Source organism: Vombatus ursinus, unplaced genomic scaffold, assembly GCF_900497805.2.
Source record: "Vombatus ursinus unplaced genomic scaffold, bare-nosed wombat genome assembly UNPS02014810.1, whole genome shotgun sequence".
Classification (NCBI taxonomy): domain Eukaryota; kingdom Metazoa; phylum Chordata; class Mammalia; order Diprotodontia; family Vombatidae; genus Vombatus; species Vombatus ursinus.
In genome coordinates this window covers 24,264,194-24,283,929 of record NW_020954588.1, presented here as the reverse complement: position 1 = coordinate 24,283,929, position 19,736 = coordinate 24,264,194, and the positions used below count along the sequence as shown (strand labels likewise).

Below are 19,736 nucleotides of genomic sequence, written 5' to 3'. Positions count from 1 at the left end.
GTCGTAACTACTTAAGCCTCATGGTTTTTTTTTTTTTTATCTGTAAAATGAGGAGGGTGGACTCAGTGATCTCTAAGGCCCCATCTAGGTTTGAGATTCTATCCTATCTCTGATACTCACCACCTAAATGACCTTAAGCAAATTACTTAACCTACTGTGATGTTTAAAATGTTTTAGATACATAGTTTCTAGGTAATTAATCATTTTATTAATAATGCCAGCATTTTATTAACAAAAGAGGTCAGTGGCATTCTCAAATGCCAAAGACCCCTCATGGCAGTGGACTCAGTTTATATGTCCTTGGAAGAGTGGGTATTCCTGAGGGTGGTGATCAACTCTGATTGGTTAACAATTAGTGAGAGAATGAATATGACAATGAGAATTGGGCTCACTCCAATGAGGGGCTGAGAGAGTTACATCAGGTCACTCTTGGACAAAAAGACAGTCTCTGCACCCAGATCACTCCCAGCCTTGGGCAATCTAGACAAAGAACCTACCTCCACTCAGACTTGCTTGAGTGGAACACAATGGGCAGGAATTAACCTTAAATTAGATGGTCTAACTGGGGTAAATTTTTGGCTGAGGTCAGTGATGTCCTTCAAAGAACGGTCTGTGGAACAGTGAAATAGGATGGGGAAAAAGCCTGGATCTCTCCCATAATTGGTTATTATTGATAATTTCTCTCACTCCTTTGACCTTAGTTCTCTCATTTTTAAGATAACAGGGATGGTCTTTGATATTCCTTCTAGCTCTGTATCTGTGATCCTATGTATTTTCTTGTTGATGGTAAGTTTATAGTAATAACTTTTGTTTAATGACATTTTTGATAACGAAATGAGAAGGCTTTGTAATACTAACAAATAGGCATGTATGGAAAGGAAAATCTCATTACCCAGAAAGTTATGATGAATTCCTGACTCAATAGAGTCTTATTATTTTGATAATCATTACTCCGTAAAATCTTGCATTTGGTTTCTGGGTAATAGCACTATAGCACTCTCATGAATGTGGGATCTGGTTCATGTGGGCTTTCTTTCCCACAATTGTCTCATCTATAAAGTGGGGAAAATAGTTCCTACCTCACAAAGTTATTGTGACATAATATGTAAACTGCTTTGCAAATACTCAAGTTCTATTTAAATGCTAGCTATTATCATCATTGTTATTATCATTATCCATGGGGGCCCATTTTGTGCTTTTTTCATCCATGTCCTCCCATAAGTTCATCATGAAGTCACCTAACATTTGGGTCTTGGGGTCAAGGTGCTGGTGGTGGTGTTGATAGTGTTGCTCCAACATTACACAGTTACCAAGCCATGAAACAGCTTCTATGTATTTTTTTTTCTAAAATGTTTGATTCCCCCCCCCATTCCCAGGGATGTAATAAATTAATTTATGTAGTTTACTATCTTCTATGGCTATTCCCTTTATATGTGTGCCATAGGTCATGAGAAGCCTATGATGTAGTAAGTAGGTAGAGAGCTGGACTTGGAATTATCAAAGTCTAGTTTCAAATTCCACCCCTAATAATGGGGAGATCCGTGATAATTTTTTTTGTTTTGTTTTATTATACTTTGCTTCCTTGAACTCAGACACCTCATTAAAGATGAAAAGCTATAAACAGATTATATCTGTGTTGCTGAAAAGGCTTTAGGAACCATAGGTCATAGATGTAGTGCTAGAATAGGTCTTATAGCTAATCTAGGTCTTCCAGATAAGGAAATTTAGGCCTAGAGAGTTTAAGTGATTTTCCCAAGGTCATGCAAGGCAGTATGTGGCAGATTTTGGATTTGAACCCAGGTCCTTTGATTCCAAGTCCATCATTCTTTCCATTTTACATTGCTATCACCATAGTTAGGAAATAGTAGATTGTTGGCATATTCATATCTGTGCGTCTAGATTCAGTGGATTTATTTTTAAGTATAACTAACCTTTATGCCACAAATTAGTAAATGCTGATTTCAGAATTCTGATCCTATTCTTGAAAGATGTAGCAGATGGCACAACTGCATATAGTTTGGTAGACTCTGTATTCTAGATTGTAAAACTCATCCTTGAAAGTACAAAACAGGAAATTTTTTCAAGTTGCATCATTTTACCTCCCTTAAACCTAGGAAGTAGAGACTGTTAATTAAGCGAGAAATTTCCAGGATGGTGAATTAGTAATGTGCCAGGAAAATTATGAAAGAACAGGATTATTCATTAATAGAACCATAACAACATGGAGACAAGTGATAAAGTTTTGAAAAGAAATCATGGAAAAGGAAATGTAGTGAGCAGTAGTTCATTTCATTTTTCAAGCTAAGCAGAAAACTCTGGAGATGATATTCACCCAAGAAGCAAACACTCTTTAGTGTGATGGGATAATGAGAATTCTCATCAAAGCAGGAGGTCAAAAGGGATTTACCTCATAAAAAAAGTTGTTGATAAAAGCTGACTGTGTAAAGCCAAATATTGCATTTTGAAACTTGCTTATGTCCTTATATTTACTGCCTATTACAGAAATGTCAGTGAACACTAAAACATATTCACTTGGGAAGATTTTTATTCACTTTAATGAATATCAGAATATTTCAAAGCTTGGAGCCCCCAGTGGTGTAGCTAATACCAACCGAAAATTATGTAAAATAAGTTGTGTTAGGTACTAGGAATAAGGAAAGGTATGAGTTGGAGTCCTTACCCTCAATCACCTTAGAATCCAGTTGTTGAGATGGAGAAAAGACATGAAAAGACATAAATAATACATGGGAGTAGAGTCTAAAAGCCAATGCATGATATAGAAAGTGTACATTATGAGAGGTCAGAAAAGTGAGAAATTGCTATGGGCTGGAATAGTCGAGGAAGATTTTTTTGAGAAGGTGTCAATTCAGATGGGTTTTGAAGGAAAGATAGTAACAAGTATGGGAATGGTATTAAAGTAAAGATAACTAGTCTAACAAAGGCTGAAGCAGGAGTCTATTCATATTCTTCTTCAGGAACAATGGGGTGAATAGTTTGACTGAAAGGTAGATTAATGAAAGGGAGTAATGGTGGGAAGGTTAGAGTCAAATTGTGGAAGGTCTTGAATGTCATGCCAAGTTATTTGGAATTTCTTGTTTGTACAACAAACAATCATCTTTGTTGAGACTTTTGTGGGGGAAGAGGGTAGTAATACATACAAATTTAGGGAAATATTAATCTGATGAAAATGTTTGAGATGATAGATTTAGATAGAAGTTAGATAGTTGAGCCCCCTCATTTTTCATATGAGAAAACTGATACCACACAAGTTGATACTGATACAACACTCACACTTATACTCACACCAATAGTAAATGACTGTGCCAGGGATTTGAATCTAAGTCCTCTGATTCCAATTCTAGATCTGTCTCTTTCTACTGTACCATAATGAGGGGAAAAACTGGTATTTGGAAAACCAGTTGGATGGTCAGTGATGAAGGGAATGGAAAGAAAGTTTGGAAGGGATAGTTGACAAGCTGTGTTGACTGTTTGGAATGTGAGCTTGTGATTTAATGTTATTTTTTTTTTTTGAGGCAGAGCCAAGATGGCAGAGAAAAGGCAGATACTCACCTGAGCTCTCCCCAAGACTCCTCTGGACACCTTTAAATAATGCCATAAAACAATTCCTAGAGTGACAGAACCCAAAAAAGGACAGGGAGAAATAATTTTCTAGCCAAAGACAACTTAGAAGGTTGGCAGAAAAAGTCTGTCACACTGGGGTGAGAGTGGAGCACAGTCCAGCACAGGCTACACTACCACAGAGTATGCTCCAGCAAAGCAGGAACAGGGCTTTGGAGTCTCTGAATCTATAGTGTCAATGGCTGGCTCTGTAGCTCCCAGGCCACTGATGATAAGGGGGTTGAAACAACTGATCAGAAGGAGATTATAGGGGTCTTTTTGCTGGCACTGGGGTCAGGACTCTGTTGCTTTGCCCATAATCAGATCTGGGTTTCAGTCCTTGGTGGCCCCAGGGCAAAGAGGAGCACTAGCATACCAGAGCTTGCAGGGGCCACAGAGGAACAGGGACACTCATCATGGGTCCAGGGCAGAAAAGAGTACTTGTGCTCATTCACAGACCAAAGCACAGGCCAGGAGAAGAGTAAACACCTCTCCTTAGATCATACTACCTTGGGAACGACTGGAACAACTGGAAACTTACAGATCTCTAGAAGAATCTCTGATAACGGCTGCACAAAAAAACCTGAAGCTTAGGATAGTGCACCATCCACTCTGGAAGCAAAGCCCAACTTTAACAAAAAGTTAAAAATCAAGAAATAGACTGGGAGAATGGGCAAACAACAGAAAAAAATTCTGATCATAGAAAGTAACATTGGAAGTTACAAGAAAGATCAAAACACAAACTCAGAAGAAGATAACAAAGTCAAAGCTCCTACATCCAAAACCTCCAAGAAAAATATGAATTGGTTTCAGGCCATGGAAGGGCTCAAAAAGGATTTCGAAAATCAAGTAAAAGAGGTGAAGTAAAAACTGGGATGAGAAATGAGAGTGATGCAAGAAAATCATGGAAAAAAGAGTCAACAGCTCAGTAAAGGAGACACAGACACACAAAAAAAAAACTGCAGAAAATAACACTTTAAAAAGTAGAATAGGCTGAATGATAAAAGAGGAACAAAAAACAATGAGGAGAAGAATGCCTTGAAAAGCAGAATTGGAATGGAAAAATGGAAAATGGAAAAAGACATACAAAAATTCACTGAAGACAACTCTTTAAAAAAGGAGGATGGGCCAAATGGAAAAGGAGGTACAGAAGCTCACTGAAGGAAATAATTCCTTAAAAATTATAATTGAGCAAGTAGAAGTTAATGACTTTATGAGAAATCAAGAAACAATAAAATAAAATGAAAATAATGAAAAAAGAAGAAAGTGGGAAATATCTCATTGGAAAAACAACTGATCTGGAAAATAGATCCAGGAAAGATAATTTAAAAATTATTGGACTACCTGAAAGTCATGATCAAAAAATGAGTGTAGACATTATCTTTCAAGAAACTATCCAGGTAAACTGTCCTGATATTCTAGAACCAGAAGGTAAAATACAGATTGAAAGCATCTACCAATGAGATCCCAAAATGAAAACTCCCAGGAATATTATAACCAAATTCCAGAGCTCCAAGGTGATGGAGAAGATATGGCAAGCAGCCAGACAAAAACAATTCAAGTATCAGCTACATTAAAGGATCAAAGATCTTGCAATATGATATTCTGGAGGGCAAAGGAACTAGGATTGCAACCAAGAATCACTGCAAAACTGAGTATAATCCTTTGGGTTGGGGGGGAATGGACATTCAATGAAATAATGGACTTTCGAGCATTCCTGATGAAAAGACCAGAGCTGAATAGAAAATTTGACTTTCAAATACAACACTCGAGAAACATAAAAAGGTAAACAGGAAAGGGAACTCATAAGGGACTTAATGTTTAAACTGTTTACATTCCTACATGGGAAGATGATACATGTAACTCATAAGGACTTTCTCATTATTAAGGCAGTTAGGAGTATATATAGACAGAGGGCACAAGTGTGAGTTAAATATGAAGAGATGATATCTAAAAAAATAAAATTAAGGGGTGAGAGAGGAATGCACTGGGAAAAAGGGAAAGGTAGAATGTGGTAAATTATCTCACATAAAAGAGTCAAGAAAAAGCTTTTACAATGGAGGGGAAGATGGGAGAGATGAGAGGGAGGGAGTGAACTTGACTGTCATCGAAATTGGCTCAAAGAACACATAACGTACACACTCAGTTGGGTATAGAAATATATCTTACCCTACAGGAAAGTAGGAAGGGAAGGGGATAGGAGAAGTGGGGGATGATAGAAGTGAGGGCAGTTTGGGGGAGTTGGTAGCCAGAAGCAAAACAGGGACAGGGTAAAAGGAGAGAGAGAATAGAATAAACAGAGGGGAAATAGGATGGAGGGAAATACAATTACCAATTGTAACTGTGAAAAAAAGTTGAAGCAGGTTTCTATGATAAAGACCTTCTTTTTTTTATTCATTCATTTATTTATTCATTTATTTATTTATTTATTTATTTATTTATTTATTTATTTATTTTTGTTTTTTTAGGCAATTGGGGGTTAAGTGACTTGCCCAGGGTCACACAGGTAGTAAGTAACAAGTGTTTGGTCTGAGGCCGGATTTGAATTCAGGTCCTCCTGACTTCAGGGCCCATGCTTTATCCACTGCACCACCTAGCTGCGCCGATAAAGGCCTTATTTTGGAATCATATAGAGAACTGAGTCAAATTTATAAAAATGAAAGCCATTCCCCAACTGATAAATGATCAAAAGATATGAACAGTTTTTAGATGAAGTACTCAAAGCTATCTGTAGCCATATGAAAAAGTGTCCTAACTCCCTCTTGATTGGGTAAATACAAATTAAAACAATTCTGAGGTACTATCTCATATTATTAGATTGGCTAATAGGAATTATTCCTATTATTATTATATTATAGTATTCCAGAAAAGGAAAATGACAAATGTTGGAAGGGACGTGAGAAAAAGGAGACATTAATGCATTGCTGGTGGAGTTGTAACCTGATTCAGTCATTCTGTAGAGCAATTTGGAACTATGGCCAAAGGGCTATAAAACCACGCATCCCCTTTGGCCAAGCAATACCACTACTAGGTTTGTATCCCAAAAGAGATTAAAAAAAGAGAAAGGACATACATGTATAAATATATTTTAGTGACTCTTCTCTGGTAGCAAAGAATTGGAAACTGAGGGGATGCTCATCAATTGCGGGATGGCTGAACAAATTGTGGTATGTGATTGTGATGGAATATTATTTTGCTATAAGAAATGATGAGCAGGATGCACTCAGAAAAACCTGGAAAGACTTACAGAAGCTGATATAAAGTGACATGTGCTGTGCACAAAGTAACAACAATATTGTAAGATGATCAGCTGTGAACGACTATTCTCTGTAATACATTGATCTAATACAACTCTGAAGTATCTATGATGAAAAATGCTATCCATCCCCAGAGAAAGAACTGATGGTGTCTGAATAGAGATTGAGGCATACTTTTTTTTTTTACTTTGCTTTTCTTGAGGTGTTTCTGTCTATGTTTTCTTTCACAATATGACTAATATGGAAGTATGTTTTGCATGACTACATATGTACAATCTGTATCTAATTGCTTGCCTTCTCAATGAGGGGAGTGGGGAAGGAGGAAAGGAGAGAATTTGGAACTCAAAGTTTTAAAAATAAATGTTAAAATTGTTTTTACATGTATTTGGGGAAAAGTAAAATACTAAACAAAAAAAGTTATTTTTTTCCTATTTGACTAGAACTCTCGGATGGGAAGAAAGATTATTGACTGACATCATCAAACCTGATATCCAGTCCCATCTCTTTTGTTAACTTGCTTTGTTACCTTGGCAAGCTAGTTTAACTGCTTTAAAGAATGCTTTCTTTATCTATAAACTGACAGAGGGGATTGGAATTGGTGGCCCCCAATATCCTATCTGGCCCTAGCATTCTATAATTCTATTGTAGGACCCAAATTCTATGACAACAGGGAATTTATTTTCTACTTGTATTAAGGAAACCTTTTCTGAGCTCTCTTTTAGCCCCCCTCCACCCATTGTTAGTATTTTCTCTCTTCTCAAATTATACTGATATACTTCTCTGGACACATATCATATCTACCTAATTACCAAAGATTCTGAGAAGGAAGGGGCTATTTTTCTTCTTGTTCCTTTGTCTCTAGTACCCATCCCAATACCTGGTATGTAATGCCACCCCATGCACACACGCCACAACAATACTTTTCATTCCATAGCCAACCATCACTTGGCATACTTTTTTTTTTCCTAGACCACTCTAATCTACTGATTTCAGTTCCTTACCTTGAGATTCTGCTCTGACTTCCTCATAGCCCCAGAGTCCCTTGTTTCTAAATCTAGTGATGATGGGTTGGGAAATAAGTGAGACAATTCACTGGGGGGAGAGAGAGAAGGAAGGAGCTCAGTGGGCAGGATGCAGATGTATGAATGGTTAGACCTGCTTCAGGCCCAATGCAGAGGAACATTTAAGGCCAATAAAATCCAAGACAATCTGCTAATACATTTTGAAAAAGATATGGGAATAGAACAAATGTCAGATTGCTTCTGACTTCATTCCATTGAGGGATTTTTGTTGTTATTGCCATGGGTACCTTTTCCAAAGATACAGATCACAGCTGATCCCTGTCTGCCCCTCCTGTGGAGCTATCGATCTTTCTTTCCAGAAAACCTTCACTCAACATCTTAGGGACCTTCCATTAGCTTTCTTGACATTGCTTGAATGATAATGTATATACACGTGCTGTCTCTCAATTATCCTTCCCTCTCCTTCTGTTGCCAACTCATCTTGCACTCTTCTCCCTGCTCGTGCATCTCACTGACGACATCCTTTATGAGCTTCCTCTCTTCAGTTCCTTGTGGGTCATGTGGTACTCCTGACCACCAGGTCCTCAAAAGTAAGTAATTATGAAGTACTTATGAGACATACAGATTTTGAGAACTTTGCATCGGAAAGATAGTAGAATGAATTCTTATTTGCTCTTACTGGAACACATGCATTTAAAATATCTCAATAATTATTGATACCCCAAGTACCAAAATACCATCATTCTATATACTGATGTTTAATTGTTTTGAAAATTTTAAATATTGTATAATAAAAAACCCTTGCAATTATATTTTAGTGTGCTTTTCCACAAGAATTAGTTATATAAGTGCTAATAGAGCTGCAAGTTCAGTGTTTGATTGGGATAATGACTACTTTGTTCTTATACTGTTTTTTTTTTCTTTGTGAGGTGTGGGTGGACTGAATGGAGCTAAAATCCCACAATTGTTTCTCCTGTCATTAATTCTATCAGTAAAGTCTCTGATTCCTTTAGACTCTGAAAAGATAAACTAGTGATTAAGAATTACCATAAAGCTTTTAAATATTTTAATAGAAGCCAAAAGCACAAAAGAATCTATGCATGAATATAGTATTCTAATCTATACAACCTGTAATTTCTAAGAAAAGGGTTGAGGACCTGACTTAGAGATAGATTCTTTTTAATGTTGGAAATTAGACATACATACATACATATATACACACACACACACATATACATACACATATTTTTTTTCTCTTATTTCTCTTTCATGGCTAAAAGTATACACCGGCTTTATAATTATGAGGTTCTTTTATATTTCTAGTGCTGCCACTTTAAAGAAGAAAAAAATGCAGCAAGTTCAAAAGCAGCCAAACTAATATACTGAAATTCATAACTCATGTTTCAGTTGCTTATTTTGCTAATGGTAAAACAAAGGATCTTTTCCATTGTGCATGATAACATTTGAATACAATTTGATTAGACACTTACTGTGAATGCTTGTTAAAAATATTTCAATTGAAAATTATATGTTTATCATACTAATTAGTCTGAGATCCGATCTGATGGTCTCAAAATAGAAATTAAAGAATACACAGCTGTAGGAGGCTCATAAAAATCATGCACACTCAATTTTAGGGTTTCCATTTACTTCAAGTAAATGGAATAAGATGAGTTTTTAACTTGAAATTTGGTCATGCTTCTCTAGTTGTGTCTGTGTCCCGTGGGCTTCCCATGTCTTAGCCCTTTCTTCCATGTCTGGTAGGAAAAGTCAACTTTGGAAATGGGGAGAAGGGAACTGGGATTGTGTTTGCAGGAAGAGAGAAAGAGAAGACATTTTGAGATCTCAGGACATATCTCATAAGGAAGAAGTGGAATGGGGAAATGATAACAAGTGCCTTTTATGCCTTAATGATGAAGGAATGAGAGATGAGAAGACATTAGGATTTAGAGCCAAAGGGGAACCAAGGTTATCTAGTCCAACCTCCTCCCCACCTTGGCAGATAGATATAAAATCTAAAGGACCTTGTTTTTTTTTTTCTTTTGTTTTCTACATATTATGTAGAATTTGGTTAACTTACTGACTGCAAGTGAAATAAAAAATGTAGGAAGATGAGGGATGTAAAGCTGGATTTGATCTGAGAGAGTAAGAACTGAAGCTGGGTTTGAAAAACCGTTGTTGTGACCTTTTGAGGAAAAAATGTCTATGTATGGGGGGCATTTATATTAATTGCTACCTCCATTCCTTTGAGCATGTTCTACCTACTCCCCAATTCCTAGGATAGCCTTCTCAATCCTTACCACTTGTCTAAATCCAATCCATATCTAGGCTGCCTTCTCCATGTCACCTTCACCAATATCTCTGGCCCACCTACACTCAACTACAATGAAGCAAAAAACAGAATTATCTTTGAATTATGTTTCATATCTTCCACTACTGAAACATGAAAGTTTTTTTTTTCTTTTGGTTAGGCAGTGGGGTTAAGTGACTTGCCCAGGGGCTCAGATTCTTAAAATCTAGCCAATAGCTCACTAACATTCAGACTGCTTAAGTCTGCCCAATATGATGGATGTTCTAACAAGCCTTGTCTTTGGCTGAAAGAAGGCTTGGGTCGAATTCTTTCGGGCAGGATCGACGTGTTGTGATATTGGGGTCCCAACACCCCTAAACCGCATCAGGATCATGAAGAATCAGAAAGACTGAAACAATTGAACAACAGAATAATGAATGGATAGTCACTGATTCAGAATGCCTAGGCAACCACATGAGTTCAGGAGGATAGTTTGATTTCCATATGACAGGCTGGTGCAGGTTGGGGGGGAGGTGTGTGGCAAAGATTTATTAAATTGTTATTTGTCAAAGATTGGTAAAAGTGAATGTATTATATTGGGTTGATTTTGAACTTCTAAAATGTACCAAGACAGATTTGCTTCCTCAAAACATAGTCAAGGCATTATTTTAATTCACCTCCTCAAGTCACCTCAGGTTCACATTGTAAGATTAAGGATTATGTGCCAGGTCCCAAATATTTCCTTATGAAGTGAATATTTATTAATTACCTATTGTATGCACAGCACTATGTTAAGTGTATAGGAGGGTTCCAAGTCTAGACAAACCAAAGTTCCTTCCCTGATGAGCTTTGCAATTTAGTAGAGAGATAAAATATACCTATAAGCAACCACAGTACTCTATGATGTGTAAGTGAAGGGCAAACAGGAGGGCAACATCAGTCAGTCAGCCAGTCATCTAGCCTTGTCTAGGTACCAGCATTGTGCTAAGTGCTAGAGATACAAAGAAAGGTGAAAAAAAAAGTCTTTGTTCTCAAAAAGCTCTTATTCTAATGGGGGAAACAAGATGCAGTTAAAGATCCAAGGAGGTTAAAGGATGGGTAGTATTTCTGCTGGCTAAGATTAGAAAGAGGGCATTCCAGGAAGTTAAAGTACTAGATAGCTTCACTTCATGCCTTCCCTATGTTTATTTGGAGCTTTGGTAATTTTCTAATGTTGTAACCTTGTGTACCTTCACAAACTACTCATCTGGGATTTCTTACAAGCCAAACCTCAGCTATAGCATGCAGAGAATAAGCTTCTCTGTTTCTTTGAATGTATTTTCAGGTCTTACCCTAAACACATGAATAGCAAGAGAAATTTACCATGCTGTTTGTCACTCATGTAACTGCTATTTTTTTTTGAAAGAAATTCTGACAGTATTTGCCTAATCCTAAGGTAGATTGAAATTTTACTTTACTTTCTTTTTCTAATCTAAAACAATTACATGAAATAGCAATTGGCTCTTTATGCAATGACATGAAATGGGAGGGATGGTAGCCAAGATTTTGGAAAGAATAGCCTTCAAGTGTGTCTCCAATTCTTAATTGCTACTCATAGTAGGTCCCATTTTCAAAGCAAAGCATTAATATGATCTACTGGGGAGGTCTGCTAATCCAAACTAAATTTAACAATTAATGGAGAATAGCTAGAGGGATGCAAAACTGTGAAGAAAGAAGGTAACATTAGCCCTTCACATAGGACATCCTCCCTCAGCAGGTGATTGTCATGTCGAATTCTCACTCTTTCCATTTTCTCCCATTTTACAGACCTATTAACTATGAAATTAAATAGAGTATTGGAAAACAAATGGGCATTTTTCAAAAGCTGATGAAATGTGCCAGCCTCTCTTGCCGATGGAAAATGAAAAACATTGACTGGAAAATCATTCAGGACATTGAGGACTAAGAATATAGATACACATTTTGGGGGGGATTTTCTTGCTACAGTTGAAAAATGCCATTGTCTCCTCATACTTCAGAAAACATGACAAAGTATTTCTTTTATTTTTTTACATTCTCTCTACCTGCAGCTTGGCAGAAGAAAGTCCAGACAGGCTATTAAAAAGAATATTTCTTCAAGGTATGAAAACAAGTGGGGAAGATGCACTAATCAGTCAACATGCATTTATTAAGGGGGAACAAGGAAGGAAAAAACTTATTTATTAAGAACTTAAAATGTGTTGGATGCTCTGCTAAGCACTTTACAAATATTATTTCTTTAATCCTCACAACAACCCTGGGAGATAGTTGCTATTATTATACCACTTTTATAGTTGGGGAACCTGAGGCAGACAGAGATTAAGTGACTTGCCTCGATCACACAAATAGTATCTGAGGCAGGATTTAAACTCAGATCCTCCTGACTCTATCCACTGCATAACTATGTAAGTCTTCTCCTTTGATGATTACATATTCATATGAGGACTATGTTGTATTGTTTTCTTAGATGCAAGTATTAAAATAGTATGAATATCAACTATTAGAAAAGTCTTCCAGAACCCAGAACTTTAGTCTTACGGACCTGGAATTTCAGATTTTATGAAACAAATATAAAGTTCAATAAGTAAGAAGAGGAAGGAAATACATTATCTTGACAATGGCAATTGAAAAATAATGACTTAACTTGAGTGAGTTTCTCCATTATGTTATCTGTGGATGAGACTAGGAGTTCAGATATTATGTAAGTAACCTTTTAATTTTTTTTTTCATAGATGTGTTTTATAGTGCCCACCTCTCTTCCTTTCAGAGACTATTAATTACAGTGTTTATGGAGTCTTAATGATCAAAATACAGTTAAGACCTGAAAGTCAAGGTTAAAAGTAACATCTTAAATGTGTTCCTGTTTAAGCAGAGTACTTATTGAAGGCCTATTTGTACCTGTGGTAGCTACAGATCTGCCTGAGTTTCCCTCCCAAAGCACTTTTTTAGGCTCTGGTGGCCTGCTCATTACTCATCCCTGGAGGCTGAATTGTGATCTCCTGGGTCTCAGATGGAGGAGGAGGAGGAGGAGGAGGCCCTTTTTTGTTTTGATAACCAAATTACAAGGAGATTATGGCTGGAATTTTAGGGGGTCACTAACGTATAGTAAAAGTTAAAATCAGAAGGAAATGGTTTTTAGGGTTCCTGTAACTCAAAAATACCCCTACATGAAGACAAATTTGGAGAATGCTTCTTTTGGCTAAATTTTAGGAAACAAGTGAACAGATAAAATCTTTTTATTTTAATAAGGTTCAGTTGTGTTATACTTTCTTTGAAGCAAATATCTCCTGGAACTAATTTTTTTAACTCACTCAATATGTTAACCTCATGTATTATAGCGTACAGTGTCAGCATTTTTATTTCTTTTGCTTGGTTTATTTTTAGAAAAATATTTCCCCCTTATGCTTATTTGACTCCAAACTTATCTCTTTGCCTACATTATACAACAACTTAGCTCTTTGCTTGCATTTCATGTCTACTTAGCTCTTTGCCTGTATTATATGTCTACATAGAATTTGCTAAAGTGCTAAAGAAAATTAAAGTATTAGTGGCATTTTCTGATCGCATCTATAAGGAAACCAAAACTTCTGGAAGAAAACCAAAACAATTAGTTGGTCATCTGGATGTTTCATTTGTAAAATCCCTAACATCTGGATAGTCCTAAAGATACAGATGTTTCTAAGTATCCATATTATTGATGTTATGTGCATATATGTATCGAGCATTCTATATATACAAATAATAAATATGCATATATAGATACAGGCATATAGAGAGACAGTATTGGTATAATGAATGTAGGGCCAGCCTTGGAGTTTAAAAGACCTAAATTCAAATCCTGCCAATGACATACACTAACTATGAAAATATGGGCAAGTCTTAGTCTCACAATGAGGCAACTTCCTGAAACTACACAGTATGGTGAGTTTCAGACTCAGGGCATTTTCATTGGCTGTCCCCAATGTCTGGAATGCTCTTTGTCCCTATCTCTGCCTCTTGACTTCCCTGGATTCCTTCAAGTTTTAGCTGAAATACCACCTTATGCAATAAACCTTTCCCAGTTGCCCCTTACTGCTGGTGCCTTCCCTCTGAGATTACCTTCAGTTTATCCAGTATATGTCTTTTATGTACAGAATTGTCTGCACGTTGTGTCTTCCATTAGAATGTAAACTCCTTGAGGACGGAAATTGTTTGTGTCTTTCTTTGCATCTCTAGCATTTAGCATAGTGCCTGACACATAGTAAACACTTAGTAAATGCTTGCTGATTGGCATCCATGGAGTTTTCTATTCACATCCAGTCCTTCCTCCCCCAAGATGTATGTATACGTTGTTGTTTTTCTGCATCTCATAGTTTCAGACACTTTCCTGGCCCACTTGAAAGTTTAAATGGCTTGCCCAGGATCATACAATCACTTTCTGTGAGAGGCTGGACTTGAAAGCAGGTCTTTCTGACTCATTATTCACTACACCACATTATGTGTATACATATCCAGAGAGTCCTAACTACACATTTGTCCTATGCACCCACAGTAACTTACACCCAATACTGTTTTCATTTCACATATGAAGAATCCACATAATTGTGTGTTTTTGTTTATTTCTTTATCCAGGTATTTTTGAGGGTGTAGATTATGACTATGTCAGTTTTGTCCATGAAACTTAAGAGAAATCATATATGAGCAGCCAATAAGAAGGCTTTTATTTTGAAAACACTACAGTGGGAAGAACAATGACTTGATTTCCCAGTCTCTCAACAAAAATATGAACAACAGGACTTACCTCTACTATAAAACAAGTTAAAACCTTGGAGCTGAAAGCAAGTCAGTCCAGTTGTGATGCTTAATAGAATGGAATAAAAGAAGATGTACCTCTGATAAAGTGAGCCTGCAAGGAGTGAGTTTAATGCTTATAAGATTAGGCAGAACCTACCAGAAAGGCCCTTACCATATTAAGATGCTCACTGAATTTCATGGCCTCTGAAGAACACAATTCACTCTTGCGCAAACTTTCATAGAATATATGTCTGATTTTTTCCAAGTCAAAAAGGCTTAGTCAATAAAAATACTAGGTGGACCTGGTTAAAACATTCTCAACCATCTGTGTCATGGTCTACTTATAAAGTTCCAAGATAGCACATACCAACAATTTCCAGCTGTGTTTAGAGTTAAGCTCAATTTAAGCTTAATACACATTTTTACTGTTGGCTGAAAAATTTGAAAAAGAAATTATCATTGTCATCATCATCAAAGTGGCTTTAAATATGTAATTGTTCATGACATGGGGGAGATACTACAATAAGAGGGTTGGACCTGCACACATAACACTCAGGTTTGGAATCTAAGCACTTCTGTTGTCCATAATGGTATCCTCAATTAATGAGCCCCCATTGAGTATCTACAATGTGCTGAGACCATGTTAGGTACAGTGGTGGTTACAGAAGTAGAAGAGGTGGTTTCTTGCCCTACAGATATTTACAGACCAGTTAGAGTAATGAAATCTGGAAAAGACCTTTCAGATCGTCTAGTCCAACTGCCTTATTTTTATTGTCGTTGGTTTTTTCTCATTTTTCTGTTCTATTTCTTGACTATCGAGTCTATGCTCATGTAGAGCTCTGCTTCCCGAGTGGAGGGTGCAATGTCCCAAGCTTCAGGTTTTTTGTTCAGTTGTTTTTAGAGGTAATTCTAGGGACCTGTAAGTTGTTGGCTCTTCCAAGGTGGTATGATGTAGGGAGAGCTGTGTTTACTACTCTCCTGTGCTGTGCACTGGTTTGTGAGCAACCACAAGCACTCTTTTCAACCCTGGAACTGTGACCTGCATCCCTGCTCCCCTGTGGCCACAAGCTCTTCTGTGCTAGTGCTCCTCCTTGCACTGGGTCTGAGACCCAGGACTGCAACTCAGATCCAAATACAGACAATACAACAGAGTCCTGCCTCTGGTACCAGCAGAAGGATCCCTGTAAATCTCCTTCTGAGCGATTGTTTGATCCTCTTACCGCCTGTGGATTGAGAGGTCTGGAAACCCCCACTGCTGCCACTGATTCAGTCACCGCAACGCCTGCTCCTGGTTTGCTGGAGCCTGGCCTGCTCTGGGTTGGCCTGCACTGGACTGTGCTTTTCTCTCATCCTGGTGCAACAGACCTTTTCTGCTGAACTGCTAAATTGTTTTGGGCTGGAAAATTGTTTACTCCATCTTTTTGTGGGTTCTGCTCCTCTAGAATTTGTGGAAAGTCATTTTTTAACGTTATTTGGAGGGGTTTGGAGGAGAGCTCAGGCCATCTTGGCTCTGCCTCCATTATTACTATTATTAAAGCAAAGTACTGCCATGCTTTTAGGAAGATTTTCTGGTAACATTCTAAGCAGTCATTGCTTCTAGTTAATGCCTTTCCATCTATATAAGCATACAGATTGTAAAGGCTTTGGGGAAGGAGAGCAATTAATTGATTGTTTCTGCTCTAAATGGTCAGTTTTCATAGGAAAAATCCTTGAGCCATCCCTTGATCGTCTCTAATCTACAAGAAGTCATTGCTGAAAGAGGGGAAAAGGTGTTGTCTATTTACAATCAATTATACCTTTGCCAGATTACAGGCAACTTTGCAAGAAAAACAGCATCTTACCTTTTTCTGTCTTTGGAGGCTTCAGTTACCTGCATGACAGTGATGAAAATACAAGATAAGGAGTGGAGAAGGGCTTCTAGGACAATCATGGAATTTTGGAGGAGGGAAAAGGATCTCAGAGATCCTCTTGCCTAACTTTCTACCCCATGTTGTAATCCTCTCTAGGATACCTGACAGGTGGCTGTCAGCCTTTGTGGGGATATATCTAGGGCTAGAGAACAATGGTTCATGCTATTTTTTAATAGCTGGGATCATTTCCTAGGTAGTCTGGTATCGAGCCAAAATACCCCTGCTCCCAGCTTCTACCCTTTGGGTTTAACTCTACTCCCTGGAGCTATACAAAAAAAAAAAAAAAAAAAAAAGAATCCCTCTTTCATGTGCAAACTCATCAAGCATTTCATAACAGCTAAGTTAGAGGATCATAGAACCAGAGCTGGCAGGGACTTCAAAGGGCATACAGTCCGTAACACCCGCATTTCCCAGGTGAAGAAACTGAGACAAGCATTTTCCCCAAAGTCACATAGAGGACATCAGAAGAAAGATTTGAAACCAGGGCTTCTGACTTCAGAAAGAGAAAGCTTTCTACTTTTCTATCCCTTTATGTTGATTATTTTGCATTTCTTTTGGTCAAATACCCCCAGTTCCTTTCTTTTATGTTTGGAAATCTTCCTTACAAAGCTATTGCCTTTTCCTTGATTCACTTTATCTATATCCCCATTAAAATATGGTCCTCAGAACAGGTCTGAACACAGAGCTCCAGATGTAATCAGTCTAGGGCCTAGCGTCCCCTTGTTTAGGATGTGATGTTTCTGTTATTACAACTAACATTCTACTTTACCTCTAACACACACTAGCTGTATGACTTTGGGCAAGTACCTTAACCTATCAGCGCCCTAGGCAGCTCTCTCCAGCTGTCAGCGTTTGTTTGTTTTCTGCATGTGCTCCAGAGAAGCCAGCTCTCTCTCTCGTCCTCCTCTGAGTCCATTAGGTTTTTCAGTGTGAATGACGCTTTTGTTAGATATTATTCTTTGTTCCAACCTATCCAGATATTACTGAATCCTGATTCTTCTATTCATTCGTTAGGTGATTATGTCAACTCCCTTCCCCCTTCACTTATCTTTTTGGCTACATCAAGTGAACTTTTTACAATCTATTCTCTGGTTTTCTTTTTTTTTTTTAACCTTGACTGTCTCTTTCCCTAAACATGTATAGTTGATGTCACAGAAGTGCATTTCACTGTGTATGCTTTAAAGCATAAGCAGGCATGTATAACCTATATCAAATTGCTTACCATTTTAGGGAGGGGGGAGGTAAGGGAGGGAGGAAGAAATTTGGAACTCAAAATTTTATTTAAAAAAAATGAGGGTTGAAAATTGTTTTTACATTCACTGGAAAAATAAAATACTTTTAAAAATAAAATAAAATATATGCAGGACAGATGGAAGTACAGTTTCAAGGTGGGGGGGGATAATAACTCTACAGAGTGCAACTGTTGAAAGCCTTTGGGCAATATTCATCTAATTTTTATTTTATTTTCACTAACAAAGAGAGACATTGTGCTGTAGTGAATAGTGGCTTAGATCCTGGAAGTGTTGTGTTCAAATTTTTCCTCAATGCCTACAGTCTCTATGACCTTGAGCAAGTCACTTTTCAGGATGTTAAGCAACTCCCTAGGACTGTAAGTGACAGCAAAAGTATGTACCTGTATTGGTGGAAGGAATTTCCTCCTCCAGGCATCCCTGTATCATTGAAATCAGTCTAGTACCCGTCCCCTTTACTAACAAGGTAAACCTCATTAAAAAGTCTAAGAATTGCAAAATGAAATCTGGAATTGTTACTCTTCTTAGAGAGAATCTATATTGTAATTCACAGGGTAATGGGTATGAAGGGAGGGGGATTAAGGGAAGGGTACATTGGACAGAGTCCCACCCTAAGCTGTCCTGGGAGGCAGAGACAGAAAAATGGGACTGTGAGGTCTTTGACTTTTCTTGGAAAGCAGTTGTAGAGCAGACACTAGTTGTCTGCTCAGTGACACCCAGGGGTTTCATTCTTGTCATCACTGTGTCCAACGGGGATTTGATAACCATCCTTTGGGCACTCTTCGTGCAAGACTAATAGTAATGTAGGACCATAGATCTAGATCAGGAAATAACCTCAAAGATACATCTAGTCCAACCTGTGCACTTCATTGATGTAGATGTCACTCTTGTTTTAGTTTATGTGCCCCTTCTTTCAAATTTTATGAATGTCCTTTTCAAATCTGAGCTCATGGGAGAGCTACTAATGGAGATAAACTGGTCACTTTTTTTTTTTTTAGGCAATTGGGGTTAAGTGATTTGCCCAGGGTCACACAGCTAGTAAGTGTCAAGTGTTTTGATCTGAGGCCAGAATTGAACGCAGGTCCTCCTGACTTCAGGACCGGTGCTCTATCCACTGCACCACCTAGCTGCCCCCCAAACTGTCACTTCTGATGACTCTTTTTCTCCTTGGGATCATTTGTGCTTATACAGTCAAAAGTTCATTTGTCTTTTTTTTCTTTTAGAATGTATCATCATCTTTGAGTTATCTCTCATTTTAGAATCTAGAAGTTTCAGATGTTTTTTTTTAAAGTTACACTGCTTTTTATTTCCATTCAGTTTTTGGATTTCTTTTTTTTTTTTTTTTTGGTTTGTTTTTTGTTTTTTGTTTTTTGGGTTTTTTTTTGCTTTTTTTGGTGAGGCAATCGGGGTTAAGTGACTTGCCCATGGTCACATAGCTAGTAAGTGTCAAGTACCTGAGGCCGGACTTGAACTTGGGTTGTCCCAACTCCAAGGCTGGGGCTCTATCCACTGGACCACCTGCTTGCCCCTTTTCAGATGTTATTAAGAGTCATCTTGGCATGGTGGCTTCAGATCTGGATTTGGACTCAGAAATATAT

The 19,736-nt window shown here is 37.6% G+C and overlaps 1 protein-coding gene across 3 annotated transcripts in view; it reads left to right on the top strand.

Moving 5' to 3' along the window:
* NAALADL2 (N-acetylated alpha-linked acidic dipeptidase like 2) overlaps window positions 1–19,736 on the top strand; it is a 1,445,704-nt gene that overhangs the window by 1,391,077 nt on the left and 34,891 nt on the right. The gene's annotated exons all lie outside the window — the stretch shown is intronic.